This window comes from Ochlerotatus camptorhynchus, unplaced genomic scaffold, assembly GCF_037179485.1.
Source record: "Ochlerotatus camptorhynchus isolate MF236.1 unplaced genomic scaffold, CSIRO-AGI_Acam_v1.1 ptg000810l, whole genome shotgun sequence".
In the NCBI taxonomy this organism is placed as follows: domain Eukaryota; kingdom Metazoa; phylum Arthropoda; class Insecta; order Diptera; family Culicidae; genus Ochlerotatus; species Ochlerotatus camptorhynchus.
The window spans coordinates 177,821-194,434 of NW_027041274.1; the positions used below are offsets into that span (position 1 = coordinate 177,821).

At 37.0% G+C, this 16,614-nt stretch overlaps 1 pseudogene; it reads left to right on the top strand.

The window, feature by feature from the left end:
* LOC135715102 (uncharacterized) lies at window positions 1-2,113 on the top strand (annotated as a pseudogene).
* Window positions 2,114-16,614: the final 14,501 nt, after the last annotated feature.

Consider the following 16,614-nt stretch of genomic DNA (forward strand, 5'->3'; position numbering starts at 1 on the left):
ATGTCGGACAACAGTAACCTCAAACGGTTCTTGGAACGTGAATTCGCACGTGTGAATGGAAAAATAGAGAAAGGTAATTTACACTGCCGGACAAAAGATTGATGCTACACCTAAAAAGCATAAGAAAGTTCTTGTCCTTATTTCGAACCCCATAAGTGCATACAATTCTATTCACCTCTCTTTCCTTCTGCTGTAATTTTTATGCATTTTACCCAATTCGATCTGTTTAGATCTAAAAGATCTAAACAGATAGAAATTGGAAAAATGCACAATATTTGCAGCAGACGGAAAGAGAGGTCAATAGACTACAGTGAACATTTGCTCATTGCAAACTCGCTAATCGCAACATTTTTTAATTGCAAGTCCGCTAATTGCAACGTCTTGCAATTAAAAAGCAGCTATCTGTCAAAAACCACGTGGTGAATGCAGGCGAATGCACTTTAGTGTCAAAGTGACATTAGTTTGACGTTGCAAATGCGTTGCGATTAGCAAATGGCATTCGCTTATTGCAATGTAAACGTGTTGCAATGAACGAATGATGACTGTAGTATGCAAACGGTGTATATTTAAATTTCTCTGAATGTTGTGGCTTTCTCAGTCTAGGGAAATCCAAACGGTTAAATTTGGATACCGTTTGGATTTCTCTAGACTGAGAAAGCCACATCATTCAGCTAAACTCATTACCAGTCGCACCCCCCAGAGAATTTAAATTTCTCTTTGTAATTACTCATCTGAAAGAGTTAATTTTAATTGAGGGGGTTAGAAGCAAAGGGGTGTAAGTGACAAAAACCTAGTTTTGAGAAAAAGGTCTTTTAAGTTAGGCCAATTTCGTATCTTCCCAGACAAAATGTATGAGATTTCAAAAATTAAACCAGTTTTCTCAGAATTATGATAATTTATTCTGTTTAACTTAAAAATCTTACAAAAATACTAGCGCAAATTTGACCAAAATGTCACTTACACCCCTTTGCGTTTGGGCCCCTCAATTTTAATTAAGCTGTGAAATATGTTATTATTTCCTTACACAGCAAAAAAATAATTTTGATATCACATCAAAGTGGATGCACTACAACCATGTCGAAAATTTCATGTAATTTTTATGACCACATAAATAAACAAATGCAGTAAAAGCAGCGTAATGTCAGTTCATGCATTGTATTAATGATAATTTTGTCCTTTTTAGCAAGTAATATTACACCATATTTTCAACATGATTGTAGTGCATCCACTTTGACGTGATATCAAAATTATTTTTTTGCTGTGTACAGTTGAGCAGCAAAATCGAGACATCCTTGCCCATTTTCGGACTACAAGGGAATTATTGACGAACTATGGAAACGAACTCAAAGAGCTCAGAGAATTGGTGGTCAAGAATTTGGAAGCCCCAATGAAAAGAACTTTTCCTCTCGATACCCTTGAAGAAATCCAAGATGCGATGGTAAAATTCGCTGACCCGCAACATGACTTCAGTATCAAACGAGAAATCGCGTACGCATTAAGCAATGCTGCCAAGGACGACTAGCTTCGTGTCATCCTTGCGGATAAAGCGATAAACAAATACCGACGATCTGACGAAATAAGGAACTTGAACTTTATTCGGCATATCATCAGTAAGTATAAATATCCAAGGTAACGAACATTACACTAAAAATTATATTGTTTTCTAGATAATATCACCCTAACACCTGAGAAAATTTTCACGGGATTGGTGGCAACTGCAAAAGGAAGGATTTATGCGAAACAGCGTAGGGACGCTAAGAAGCGACCTCATTCCGAGGGCTCGAAAGAAAACACGAAGCCATCCGACCAGCAGCCGGGATGTAGTCAGACGAAGACTAAGAAGCGATCTCCTCTTTCCGAGGGCTCAGAAGAAAACAAGATGAAGTCATCCCAGCAACCGGGATGCAGCCAGTCACAGGCAAAAAGCAAGCTCCACACTTCGCGGGTTCGAAGAAGCAGCCCAATCAACAGCCTGGAGGCAGTCCGAAGAAATCCAAACCGCAAGAAATATCCTTTGAATCCCGTACATCATCGACTCCTGAGAACAGTAGCCGCAGGAGTTCTGATGATTGTTCTCAATCTGATATTGAGTCGCCAGAGTTTTCCCCGATAAGAACTCAGTAGCTATCGACTACCGCAAGGAACAGCAGGAGCATGTTTCGTCCGAGATTTCGTCTTTATTCCGTGTTTACATTATTTTCAAGAATTAAGATTAAGAATTAAGGTATTAATAATATACCACAGACAAACAGACATAACTCTCGCAAATAGTTCATCGAACAAGCATTTAACGGACAATATAAAAGTATCGTAGTTGGTAGTACCGCCACCTGTGGCGCGCATAGGCAATTCCCTTGCGTTTGACGTTTAGACACTACCGCCATCTGTTCAGCGCAATGCCCACCGCAGTGTACTCAACAGATGGCGGTAATGTTTTAGCGACGATGTTTTACAGTGAGAAATATTCAATGCGTTATGTCTGTTTGTCTGTGAATATACTGTAAGTATAAACTGCGATTATACTATCTGTAAGGAAAATACAAACAAACCTATTTAATAGCTCTTGATCAACTGATTTCGTCGGATTCCATAGGTATTTTGATTTCTTTCTATACTGATTAATCGATAGATTTAGTGGTTTAAAATCAACCGATTTCGTCGACTTTCATTCGTTGTTCGTTTTTGTATGTCGATTAATAAAGCTATTTAATAGCTCTGCGTCGGACGATTTCTTTGAGATTTACTTATTCTCTGATTCTTTATGTCTACCAATCAGATTATTTAGTAGCAACAAATCAGCCGATGTTGTCTGTATCAGTTTATTTTTAAGCTTTATTTGCCTACTAATCAGTCGATTTAGTAATCCTTTATCATCCGATTTGATAGGTTTTTGTCGATTTTTACCATAAATTTTATCCATCGATTATTCACCCTACCAAATCGCTTTCAATCCATCGACTTGGTGAGCCAATTTAGTATACTGTAAAATCAGTCAACCCCTGTGTTAAGCTCCCATAGGCGTCGGTGCAACAATCGACAGATTCGTCGGAAATAAAATCGGTCGATCATGCCGACGAAACCCGACGAAGTTGAGGGAAAAATCGGTGGGATGTTTTATCGGGAGAGAACCAGGATTTTTCGGCTTCACACTAATGTCGTTTTCTTTTTTGCGGTGTAGCACCGGTGTAGTGTAAGCAGGAATAAGCGCGAGTCTTTGACAGCTTAACATCATTTGTTTGTAAACAAAGGTGCGTCCTATACTTACACCCTAAAATATTTCGGTGTACGGCAGTGTAGCACCGGTGTAGCTACACCACAAAAACGAAAACGACATAAGTATATGGGAATGACATTCGTGTCATAGATGTGGAGTTGCCAGATCATTGCACATAAAACCAACTTGAATTAATTCAAAACAAAAATACTAGCGATCCTGGCGGTGAGGGCTGGAAGGTGGACTAAAATTCTATTTTAATTAATTTATTTGGAGAAAGTCGTCTGTCACTTAGTTTGTGGTTGTAGTGTGGATGATTCCTAACTTATTATTTTTTGCATGCTGAGCTGAGTGAGATATTTGCAGAAAGAATTTTTTTTTTTTTTCTAGCTTTAAACATAAATTGACACATTTAAATTTGTATTAACATGGAGCCACGTATTATACTGTAAAAAGAAACGTAAGCGTCACGCAAATACTGTAAAAGTACTGTGACCAATTCAACTGATTTAAATCAGTGAACCAAAAATATCTCTAGCAGCACACTTGTTACTGTAAAGTTGTGGTTACCTGAATTTAACTCATTCCAGTCACATTCAAGTTGCAGCAACTTAATTTGATTGATGTGTGCTACTTGGTATATCTCACTCGGCTATTTAAATCGTTAACGTTCGGTTTTTACGCATTCCATCGGGGTCTCCTTCGGTAGATAATATTGTTCCGCTCAGAGATGTTGAATAGAGACACGCATATACTGAAGCAAGAAGAACCAAACGAGCAAAGTACACTCAAAAAATTCCACACGTTTGATCGAAGTGTTTAAACACTTGATTTTTTAAATGCACAATCACATTTACTTTAAGTGTATTTCACCTTAGTTCAATGTGTTATACACGTTAATTTCTAGTGTTTCAAACTTTGAAAAGTTGAAAATCTTTCACTATCTATTCAAGTGTATTGCACATTCAATCACACTACTGTTCAAAACAGATGGATTTAAAGTGTTTTGCATTTCAATACGATGTGAATTGCTTGCTCAGAAAGGTAAACATCGAAAACAAGAGTAGTGACTTTATCCTATCTACCCGCCTCATATATGAGAACAACCGTGGCACAGTGAGATCGAACGAAGACTCCGGCAGCAGCACATTCCAACAGTCCATGATCGAATCCCAAATCAGACCCATTAAAAAGATATGTGAAAGCTCTGGCCTCTGGAAGGTTTGTTTATATATTTGTCGATTCATTTTTAGAGTCAGTAAACTTGAAGTCGATGAAGTAGAATATTGTAGAATGTTGAACTATGATGTGCAAAGCTATTGATATCACCATATGAGGCATATAGAATCCAAGCGTGTCACAATTCATATCCACTCACACGTGAAATTGCGCAAAATTGAGTGTGAGACACATGCTGATGACGTTTAGAATTTTTGTTCGCTCAATTCACCAGAAAGCAGTATTGTTCTCAATGATGAAAAAAGTGTTTAATAACTTTCACAAAATATTTAATGCCTGCTATTTATTTATTTATTTATTTATTTATTTATTGTTGATTCAATTAAATAGGGGAATTTACGTATTCTCGGCAACCTAAGCAGCAAACTTCTTTCTATAGCCTTTTTCTCTAAGGAACGCAAAGAATTGTCAAAAACTGTTTTGAAACACTTTTACAAAGCTCCAATCTTCTCTAGTGAGTGCGAGTATTGTCGGCAACCAGTTTTTCTTCGGCAACCGTTCCATTTGAACTGCATGTAAATCTGCTGTTCTATTATCGGCAACTCGAAATCAGCTACGATTTGTAGTGCATGTGTTTCATTTCAAGAAAACCTTGCTAGATTGCCTTTTCTCAGTGGTAAAAGTATAGTCAAATTGAAGCTGAAAGCATAAAGAATCGTTTGCATGCATTCAGCGAAGTGTTTTCGTAAGAAAATCCAGTGAAAATAGTATTTCAATTTGGGTTGCCGAAAATAGTCTGGCATGCCGAAGCCGTCATTTCCCCTACAACATTTCTTAGTGATAAAATCAATTTCGAATCAGAACGTTTTATTGTAATAAAAATGATTGCGCTGCAAGCAAAACAGTAAAATATGACACAAGTTATTCTGTTATGGAGTGACTGACATCTCTCGTCTTCGCTTTATTTTTGCAAAATGTTGCCGCGTACTTCATTTTTATTCAGTTCCGATCGAACGTTCAAAATTTCTCAACAGCATTGCGGCACTGTATGGAAGCCATTTGAAGCCCTTCGAAGAACCATGGTGGCCAGTGACATTGATAAAAGATCCCTAAAAAACCGTGCTCCTGTTTTGATAGAAATTTTCTTTGTGCGTCTCTATCGATGTCTCTGGTTCCCCCTCCCCATGGACATGGAGGTTGACGGTACTGAAGCAAAGGGTTATGTTTAATTTCTTTATATTTGCAACGATGTAGTGACACATATCACCTTCTTAATGCTTGAGTATGCCTCAAATGATTAATTTTTGGTTGTTAATAGATCGCTTCCTTGATGAAATCGGCTGCTTCATGCAGACTGAGCAATTCTGATTATAGTATCAGATTTGTTCTGTATACAGAGGAACTGGGAGGGCTTATTAGAAACTTCTCATCGATAAAGTATTGATCTTCTAGTAAATTTTGCATATAATTTTATCAATATTTTATTTTATTTAAGCATATTATTTTTGTAACAGTCAATTAGCATTAGCATACGATACAAGAGATTTAATATTACTTGCTCGTTTTCGCGTTGAATTATCAATATTTATTTTACTAGTAATTAGGGTAGAGCGCTACTTCGTCGTAATCGCCCATTTCCGTTCTATCGATAAGAAAAGATCAATAATATCAATGATTTCACCGTGCAGAAATCAATGATAGGTTTGTTCCGATGCGTTAGTTTATTAGCTACAACATAAACCCTGTTAGAGCGCATAGTATGAATATTTACGCTAATTGTTCTCAAAACAAAAGAAGCGCTCCTAGCGAATCCCCTTTTTCTACGATTATCCGTAGGACGAAGAAAATCTAATGGCGTTTCCAATGCATTAGAACGGAATTGAAACTCGTAGAACGAATTTAGAATCAAGAAGCAGTGTTAGATTTTAAACAATATCTCAACAATTTGTGACTCTTTATCAAATCCAACGGTACGTATGGAAAGGTGAATAAATTTGCAAGTCATCTTTGATAGAAATATTCCATTTTTTGTTTAAACTTGTTCAGAAAAGAGAGGTAAAGCTCGGGTTGTGCTTAGTAGGACGGAAATTAGATCAAAAACCCTACCTTTGAAAGTTTTTTTTCAGGTTTTTTTTCGTGATCTGAAATTTTCCCAGTTTGGTTAGAAGTTTCGAAGCTAACGCAAGTCCACAGGCCTAATAGAAAGATAGGCAGAAAAAGTGTATCATGAAGAATGGTTGCATGCAGGGTTGCTTCCACTCACTTGCTATAGATGAGTGATTTTCGGAGTTTTAATTTCTTTAGATGTTGTAATGGAGATTTGTGTTGTTGGATGCGGGAGGAGATTGGAGGGCGGGTGTTTGACGCATAGAGCCTATCAATTCCGCTTTCAGAGAGTCGCAGTCAGCGGTTTTACGATTCGTAAGCACTCGCGATTCGTAGAATCGTTGATTGTGACTGCAAGTGGATTTGACGGGTTTTTGGCCTCCTCTTGTGTCTAACATGTGCAGAGTATCATTATAACGTCTAATGGTTTTGAGATTCCTGGTAGCGTGAAATATATTTGTGAGAATATTTTTTGCGATTTTAGTAGTCACGTTTTGTTTGTAGTTTAAATTTTATTTCTTTCATGTAATTATCGTAAATAATAGTTATTCAATAATAGATAGTTCATCCATATATACGTACTTTGACGCGAAGCGCTGTGGATTATGAGATGCTCGATGACCCTCGAGGGATCGATTTTGCTTACTGAGCAGAAAATTATGGATTTAACCCCAAGCTCTTCCACAGCACAATAAATCGCTACCATCATTTGTATAGTTGATATTGAACATTAACCTCGTAAACTATTTGCATATCAAGCGAAAACGTAGTCCTGTATTGTCGCGAAGCGTTATGGTTCTGAGATGTTCGATGACCCTGGAGGGATCGTTTTTGCTTACTGAGCACAAAATCTTGGTTTTAATCCCAAGTTCTCCGTCTTGACTCTTAAAATTCATGATCACTAAACAGAATGAATATGTTCTTTCGATAGCCGGCTATCGATAGATTAAATAAACAACAAATAAACAATACATACTTTTGGTTGCATTGCCAACTTGAGGTGAATCCTAACCGAATACCCTACCCAACCCTCCAACTCCGTAGCACTTATGAGGGTGTCACTAAGTCGGTGGCCTCTCGTTAAGTAAGTACTACATCAACATTTCCTTCCCTATCCCTAGTTATGGTAAAGATGGGTGTGGTCGGGAATAGCGACAGGCATGTTCTGTTACTCTTGTTTAGATTGGAACCAATTTTTACTCCCCAGCATTATTCCTGCAAGTAGTCTAAATGAGAATTTCAGAAGAGACGTGAGTGTCGCTAGTATCCAATCTACGAAGTATATCATAACAACGCTAACGCTAACGCTCTATCAACGTGTCTGGTTCCGCTGCCTTTTAGTTTATCCTTTATTCCTTCTACTGTTATCAGTTCCAATTCTACCTGCATATGGTATGGTTGGAAGAATTTACACTCGTTCGGCAATCTATTTGTAGGTGAGGATGGCTATTTTGTGACTGTGGTGATCGTGCGAGTGAATGAATTTTACCATGTATGGACTCATGTTTGTTCACAGGCAACAAGGCCCTTGTATATTCGATCTCAAAGTACCGACATTTATTTGAGTTTTTCGTAGTGTTTACATTGGTTTACATTCAGAGATCCACCACATTCTTAGTGAGATCAATGCTTCAAATCTCATGCTTGATTTTATTCACCTACATGGATAGAAATCCCCTTATAGGGGAAACAGCCCTATTGTTGCGGTACGTTAGCAGCGTTAGAAGCCTACCTCCATACACAACAATATAGAAGCCTATTGTTGTGTATGGAGGTAGGCTTCTAACGCTTCTAACTTTGCTAACGTACCGTAACAATAGGGCTGTTTCCCCTACCTTTTGGCAAATTTCTATTGCTGATTATTCATAAAATATATAACTCAACAGCAGATGCCTTGCAAAACGTTAATGAAGATCATGTAGCAAATGAAATGTATAAATGGTCACACATACCGTTTATGCATTCTTATTGGACCTATTTGGTTTGTCTTATGGCTTTTGGCAAAAATTTTCAAGTAAAATACATGAATTTCGTTTTTGTGTATGAGTTTTACCTTGAAAAATTAAACTGCGCGAATATCACCGATGAGTTTTCAGGTTAAAAAAATCATTGCTTTATATTTTGGCTTTATTCATTGCTATAACTGTTGTTTTTGCATCAGTGGGATGGAAAACTAACACAACATGCATTAACATGCTATCAAATGACGTTTGATCGGTTTGTATAAGTTTTAAACTGGAATGATTGTTTCGCGTTGTGAGTGTGAGTACGTGAAAATGCATAAAAAATCTCATCAAAATTTGTTAGCCAGATTCGCACGCGAGATTATTGTCTCAAGGAAGCTCAATGAATGAGATTTGAGAATGATTTTCCGGACACTGATTCCAAATACATTCATCGCGGGTACATTTTTCCAATTTTCTTTTTCTGTAGTGAAGTTATAACGAATAAAACCTAAGCTGGTGTTTGAAAATCAGAAAAACAAAACCAACGAAAAATATGGTGCCTGAATAAATGTTCTATAGTACATTTATTTAGGCACCATATTTTTCTTTGATTTTTTTCTGATTTTAAAACACCATGGTTTAAAACACCAGTTGCATCAAGTTTAGGTTATTTGAACATCGAAGAGAAAGACAAAAGACCTCATAAAAAAGGGGTTGGGTGTAACAGAAAAATATCTTGAGTTGATATAGCATAAGAAATAATCAGTTATTGGGTTCATACGTATTCGAAAGATTATATCGCACTTTAGAAGAATTAGTTTACATTTTATATGACTTTTGCCGTCAAAAATTAAGTCAGCACGCAAAAATGGCAGGTAACAACGTAAACATTTAAAAAAATGTATATTATATGTAAATCTTTTTTTATATAGTTTGACGAATGGAGTGCATTTTTATTTTCGCCGCATACACATTGTGTCATAGACACACACTTTGCTATATAATTAAAGAACACACAGGGGGGGAAATCCAAGCAATTATTAGAAACATATCGCAAAATTTTCACATCTAAACGTCATTTTGAATTATCAATTTGAGATCAATTGTACAACACGAGGTAAAAAAATGAATCATTCTCAGAAAATAACTCAACGGCATTTTACTTTGAAAAACCGCCAATTTCTAAACAACATACAAAGCTTCACGAATCTTCACACAGACTAACGATATATGATAAGAAAATTTCGTTCGAACAATTTTGAATGCGAGAGCCGGATGTGTTTCTCTTTTGATTACTTTAATTTTTTTAATATATAGTTTTGGGAGATTAACCCACCAGCTTATTTTAACTGTCAATCAACACAGAATTTCTGCTTCATCTGATTCTCTTGCTCTGCAGCTGACAATAGGAAAAAATTATACATAATTGTCTAAACAGACGATGGTCCTACACCGAAACGAAAGGCGCCAATAACGAAAACGAAACCGAAAGAAGAAAACAACCATTTAGAGAATTCGATGCTAACCAAAAATATGCTCAAGGTAGGTACATACTGTGAAATCTGGGGCTCGCTGTTTTGGTAACCAATGCAAAAATCTGTACCGATGAAAAAATTCAAATTTTTAATTCTCCTATTTGAAATAAATTTATTGAAAATTTCTATTAACCAGTATATTGTTGTTATATTATCCAGTATAAGAGGGAAATCGAGCAATATGGACAATTGCAGACGTCTGCCAAAGATAATATCTTCCCCAGTTGATTCCCCAGACACGTTTACAATATGTCAGTAAGTATGGGCTCAATATGATTAGAACAAGTGTGAGTACTGCATGATTATTAACTTTTTAATCAATATTGGGCAGAAATCGGGCAGAATGAACCACTTTCAAGATAAAACCGTCACGAGGGGCGTCATTTCTCGCAGCTACTTGCATCGCGCATAATCTTTTTGCAGGAAATCTTCAGAATCGTCATCAATTTTCTTTCTACTTACTCAGCGTGAGCGCAGCTAACACACCAAAACAAAATCTTTCCTGCATCGTAGATAGGGTCGGTAAAAAGGTAAATGAATCATTAAGGGGAAGCTCACCGGCCCAAAAATAAAAAATAAATTCGGTACGTTTTTATTTTTCTAAAAATATTGGGAAAAATTATCAAAAATCCAAGAGAATCAGTTTCTTCCTTAGATTTTTGTCAAAAATTATATGGAAAAAAAAATTTTCTATCCCATCATGAAAAAAAATTGGACTCTCAGAAAAACCGAAAAGTTGATGTTTTGTGGTTTTTTGAGTCCAACTTTATGCCATAATGACTTATAAAACATGTTTTTGCACGTGAATTTTCTTTAGAAAAAATGTGATTTTTTTAGATTTTTGATACTTTTTTTCAATATTTTTAGAAAAATCAAAACGTAATTTTTTTTTCGGAGCGGTCTGCTTCCCCTTAAACAATGACGATGTTCCTTAATAAGTAAAAAAATCTCCTTAAAATAGATCGGGTTGCTTCTTAAATGATTCATCAAAATACGTTAAAATTCTTAAAATGCTCAGTAAATATTTAAAGTACGCTCCTTAAAATAGAGAAAACTGTACATTAAGCATTTGAAAATGCTCCTTAGTATGCACCGCTTTGCACCATTTTGAAGTGTAATTGTACCATATATCATCGGAAAAGCTGCTGTAGAAAGGTTAATAAGTACCATGAAATCAGCTTAAATGTTCAGTAAATCATTGTGTGCATTTGTGCATTTTTACTGAACATTTCAGATGATTTCATGGTACTTATTAACCTTTCTACAGCAGCTTTTCCGATGATATATGGTACAATTACACTTCAAAATGGTGCAAAGCGGTGCATACTAAGGAGCATTTTCAAATGCTTAATGTACAGTTTTCTCTATTTTAAGGAGCGTACTTTAAATATTTATATATATATATATATATATATATAAGTTATCAAACGTATCTCCAACCCTACGTAAGCAATATCATCATACTAGCACCGGCTAAGTCCAAAAGCTAATTGGTCAACACATATCGATCAGCTCACCAGCATATTGCTACATCAACATTTCAAGTGCACCGAGTATCATACTGCAGCATAAACACCTTGCGTGCAGTAAACCCAACGAGGGTATTGACATCATAAACCCATCGAACCATCCACGCATCGAGTCAGCATTCTAACCAGAGCGAAGTCCATCGACCACACGACATCGTTACCAAGGAGGACGGAAACCAGAGTCAGCAGAATGGATCACCACAGCCACGCGCCTTTGATAGGAACCATAGCTTAGCTTAGGGAATATTTCAATTAATAAAACCAGTCTTAATCCATCAGTTACTTGAGTCAGTTCCTTTTTAAAAACGTATCCGCGGTCCCCTAACTTTTAATTGGCGCAGTCGTACGGAGACGATTATCTCCCAAGTGATAATTTGTTGAATCTTAAACAATTCAAATATTCCCCGAAAAAGGGAGAGTGAGTCTAACTAAATGTGATCAAACCGCTTTGCCAACCGTGATTGAACTGCTTTACTCGAGAAAACAGAAAAAGTGAAGTGAATGCAAGGCAAACAAGTGAACGTGATAAACAACAACTAGCCCTGAAAACCTAATGCAAATCATGTATGGCTAGTGAAATTTATTTGAGACAAAGTAGAAAACCCTTAAATGCACATTGACTAAATGTTCGTGAAATTTCGTGTTAACTCAATCGAAACTGTTGTGATTTCGAAGCCTAGGGCACATCATTAATTGCTAGTGAAAGTTCGTCGCTGTGAAGCTAGAAAACCCTTAAATGCACATTGACTAATTGTTCGTGAAACTTCGTGTTAACTCAATTGATTACAAAGTCAATCATCGACCTTCCTATAAACATCAAACAAATGAACTATATTGTCTAACGAAGTGTCGGAGCATCAACGAAGAAAACAAATTCAACTACCAGCAGCATCGAACAGATTCGATACAGTCGACAGGCAACAAGACGGAAATGCTGCTTGGAATACTACTGTGAGTAACACCCCCTTTTATTCTTACTTTACTCCTTACTTCTTGTAAATAAACTACTCGCCAATGCGAAAATAGAAGATAAGCCAAAACAGAAAATTTAAAACCAATCCACCGGGTTAAAGGTGTAGAACCTAATCGTATAGCAGAGTGCATATCTGTTGTGAATACGATTAGCCCACGGAGAAATTCAATACATGCCACTGGCACAGTGATAAACTGACACAGTGTGCAATCTGATTCGCGTAGCAGAACGAATATCTGTTGTTAGACGTGTTCAGATACGAAAAGTATCCGTTTAAAATCAAAGAAAAACGAATAAACTCTCCCGGAGACCTTGCTCAAACCCAATCCACCGGGGTTACAGGTGTGTAATCGGTTAATGCAGAGCGAATATCTGACAGTGACCAGAACAAAAAGGCATCCGTTTAAAATAAATCAACCAGTCTAAGTGACGGTTTATAAATCATACCCCGACAGAGTGAATATCTGTTTAAATTGAAATAAAAGCCATACCCCGACAGAGTGAATATCTGTTTAAATTGAAATAAAAGCAGAGCGCATATCTACATTCAGATTTTAAAGAATAGTCGTGTTTAACAATCCAATACAACTTTTTCTTGTATTTTTGAAGGTTTAATTAGCTTTTATGGACAGATACAGTCCATACAACCTGAGAAATCGAGAGAACATTGAAATGAATAATTCTCCAAATTCCAATCAAAACCCCATTCCACCACCACCTCCTCAACCTAACCCTCTGCCTTTACCGAACAGAAATATAAACATGGAACATGAACGGAATGAAACGGCTAGGCTATTTGACCAAGCCGACAAAATAATGAAGTCCCTTCAAACCCCGCAAGCCGTTAGAGAGCTTCAACCGTTTGACGGAAACCCCGTCAAACTACATAGCTTCATAAGGGCCGTAGAGAACCTAATGCCTTTTATTGAACCTTTAAAGAATACGCCCTTTGAAAAAATTTGGCTTCAAGCCATTAGAGCCAAAATAATTAATGATGCCGATCAAGTTTTAGAAACTTACGGCACAACTCTTGATTGGGACTCAATCAAAACCAATTTAATTGCATACTATAACGACAAACGTGACCCCGTCACGCTTACCAGAGAACTCTTCCAGACACAACAGATAGGGTCCATAGAACAGTTCTTTGGACAAGTACAGAATTTGCTATCCTTACTAATTAACAATACAAATATCTCAGCAAACAATGAACACGTAAAAGAAGACCGTATCCAAACCCATCGGGAAAACGCATTGCAAGTTTTCCTTGCTGGCTTAAAAGAGCCAATTGGGGGTAATGTCCGCGCAAGACAGCCTGTGAACATAAAACAGGCTTTCGACGCAGCCATTGAGGAGAGGAACTTCCAAAGCCGAAACGGGTTAGGAAGGCCAAATCTCTCTACACCTATACGACTTCCCAAACCAATCAACTTTCCCCAACAAGCAAGGCCCGCTCCACAACTCTCTCATCGTCAACCTTTCATACAACCAAGATCACAACCATACATACCTCATCGGTCTTCTCAATTTCAATCATACCCAGTAAGACCAAATTTCATACCCCCGCAACGCCCGAACAATGAAAACTCCAAACAACCTCAAAAAGCGTTACCAGCTCCAGAAAGGAGAGATGGCGACAGATCTATTCAATCTAGATACGTAAACTACGTTAATAGACCGCAATTCCCAAGACACCAATTCTCTCCCACAATTCCACCAAGACCAGCCAGAATAACTGAATTACGTAACATAGAGCAGGACTATGACCCCTTATACGGTCAAGTGTCTTATGACGCTCTGTACTATGATTACCCCATGACAAGTGAATCATATTATGACCATAATGATATGAATGAAAACTATTATGAAATCAATGACCCTGAGTCACAAGCAAATTCCAACCAAGAAGCCACTAGGGATGATACCGAACAAGAACATACTGAGAATCCAACTGATAATCTAAATTTTCAGCTGGAAACGTCGATATACTACCAAAGATAGACGACAAAAATTTTATACCTTTTATAAAAATCCCAACTCGTCAGGGATTCGAACTTAAACTTTTAGTTGACACCGGGGCGAATAAAAATTATCTATGCCCTAAATTGGTGAAACATTCCCTGGTACTCCCTAACCCTACTGCCGTATCCAATATTTCTGGTAAGTTCATTATTGATCGGTACGTAGAGTTTAACCCTTTCCCAGATTTAACTGAGAAAAACTTCAAATTTCATGTGTTCGAATTTCATAAGTTCTTCCATGGTTTAATTGGATATGAAACTCTCCAAGAACTGAAAGCGAAAATTGACACAAGTGATAACACCATCACAGTGTTAGACACTAAAATTCAAATGTTTAAGAAATACCCCCAACCATTTTCGAAGGAGGTCTCGGGAGAATCCATTTACAACATGGAAATACCAGTGTCAGAAAAATCTGGCGACTTCTTGTTAGAGGAAAATTTAGAGATCACTTCCAACATTTTTATTCATGCTGGATTATACAAAGCACAAGATCATAAGGCAACAGTCAAAATACAAAACAACTCGACGGAAAATCAGACGTTGGTCTTAGATTATCCATTCGAAGTAACACTTAATAATTTTGAACATATACTAATGGAACATGACCTGAACAACACTGAATGTACGTCAAAACCAGACCGATACAAGAAGCTTGTGGATCAACTTCGTCTGGGACATTTAAATGACGAGGAAAAGGCAAAACTGATAACCGTCATTAAAGAAAATCAGGACATTTTCCATCTTGATAATGAACCACTTACAACGACCAACGTTGTCAAACATAAAATTTCTACACATGACGAAATACCTGTGTATCAAAAAAGCTATAGATACCCTCATTGCCATAAAGAAGAGGTCTGTAGACAAATACAAAAAATGTTAAAAGAAAACATTATCCAACCTTCTACTTCTCCGTGGAATTCGCCCATATGGGTAGTGCCCAAGAAGATAGATGCCGCTGGAACACAGAAATGGAGAATTGTCGTGGACTATAGAAAGCTGAATGCAAAAACTATAGACGATAAATTCCCCATTCCAAACATCACAGATATCCTTGACAAATTAGGGAGAAGTAGATACTTCACCACCCTTGATTTAGCATCAGGATTCCATCAGATATTGATGGACGAAAGAGACATTCAGAAGACAGCATTTTCAACAGAAAATGGTCACTATGAATATCTAAGAATGCCGTTCGGGTTGAAAAACGCCCCAGCGACATTTCAAAGAACAATGAACGCGGTTCTTATAGGTCTAGCCGGAGTAATCTGCCTAGTCTATATGGATGACATCATTGTTTTTAGCTATAGCCTACAAGAACATTGCATCAACCTCAGTAAAGTTTTTGAAGCTTTGAAAAAAGCTAATTTAAAGATACAACTCGATAAAAGCGAGTTTTTGAAAAAAGAGGTCTCATTTCTTGGTCACATAGTGAACGAAGAAGGTGTAAAACCTAACCCGGAGAAAATAGAGGCAATTCAAAATTGGCCTATCCCCAACAATGAAAAAGAAATTAAAGCATTCTTAGGGACATTAGGGTACTACAGGAAATTCATTAAAGATTTTAGTAGAATTACCAAACCCTTAACACAATGTCTTCGAAAAGACGAAAAAGTAGTACACACACACGAATTTTTAAAAGCTTTCAACAAGTGTAAACAAATTTTAACTAGCAGTGCTATTTTAGTACATCCGGACTTTGAAAGTCCTTTTATACTGACAACAGATGCGTCAAAATATGCCATAGGAGCAGTATTATCTCAAGGACCTATTGGAAGAGATAAACCTATTGCATTTGCATCTAGAACTTTAAATAAAAGCGAAGAAAATTATTCCACTATAGAAAAGGAATTACTCGCCATTTACTGGGCGACCAAATACTTCCGACCCTATTTGTTTGGAAATAAATTTCTGCTTTTTACAGATCACAAACCACTCACGTGTGCAGTAAATCTAAAGGATCCATCAGGCAAAATTGGTAGATGGATGATAGCGCTACTAGACTACTCATACGATATCCGATACCGAGCAGGGAAACAAAACGTGGTTGCAGACGGTCTCTCCAGAATACCTCATGAGATTAATGCGAATATACAAGAAGATGATTC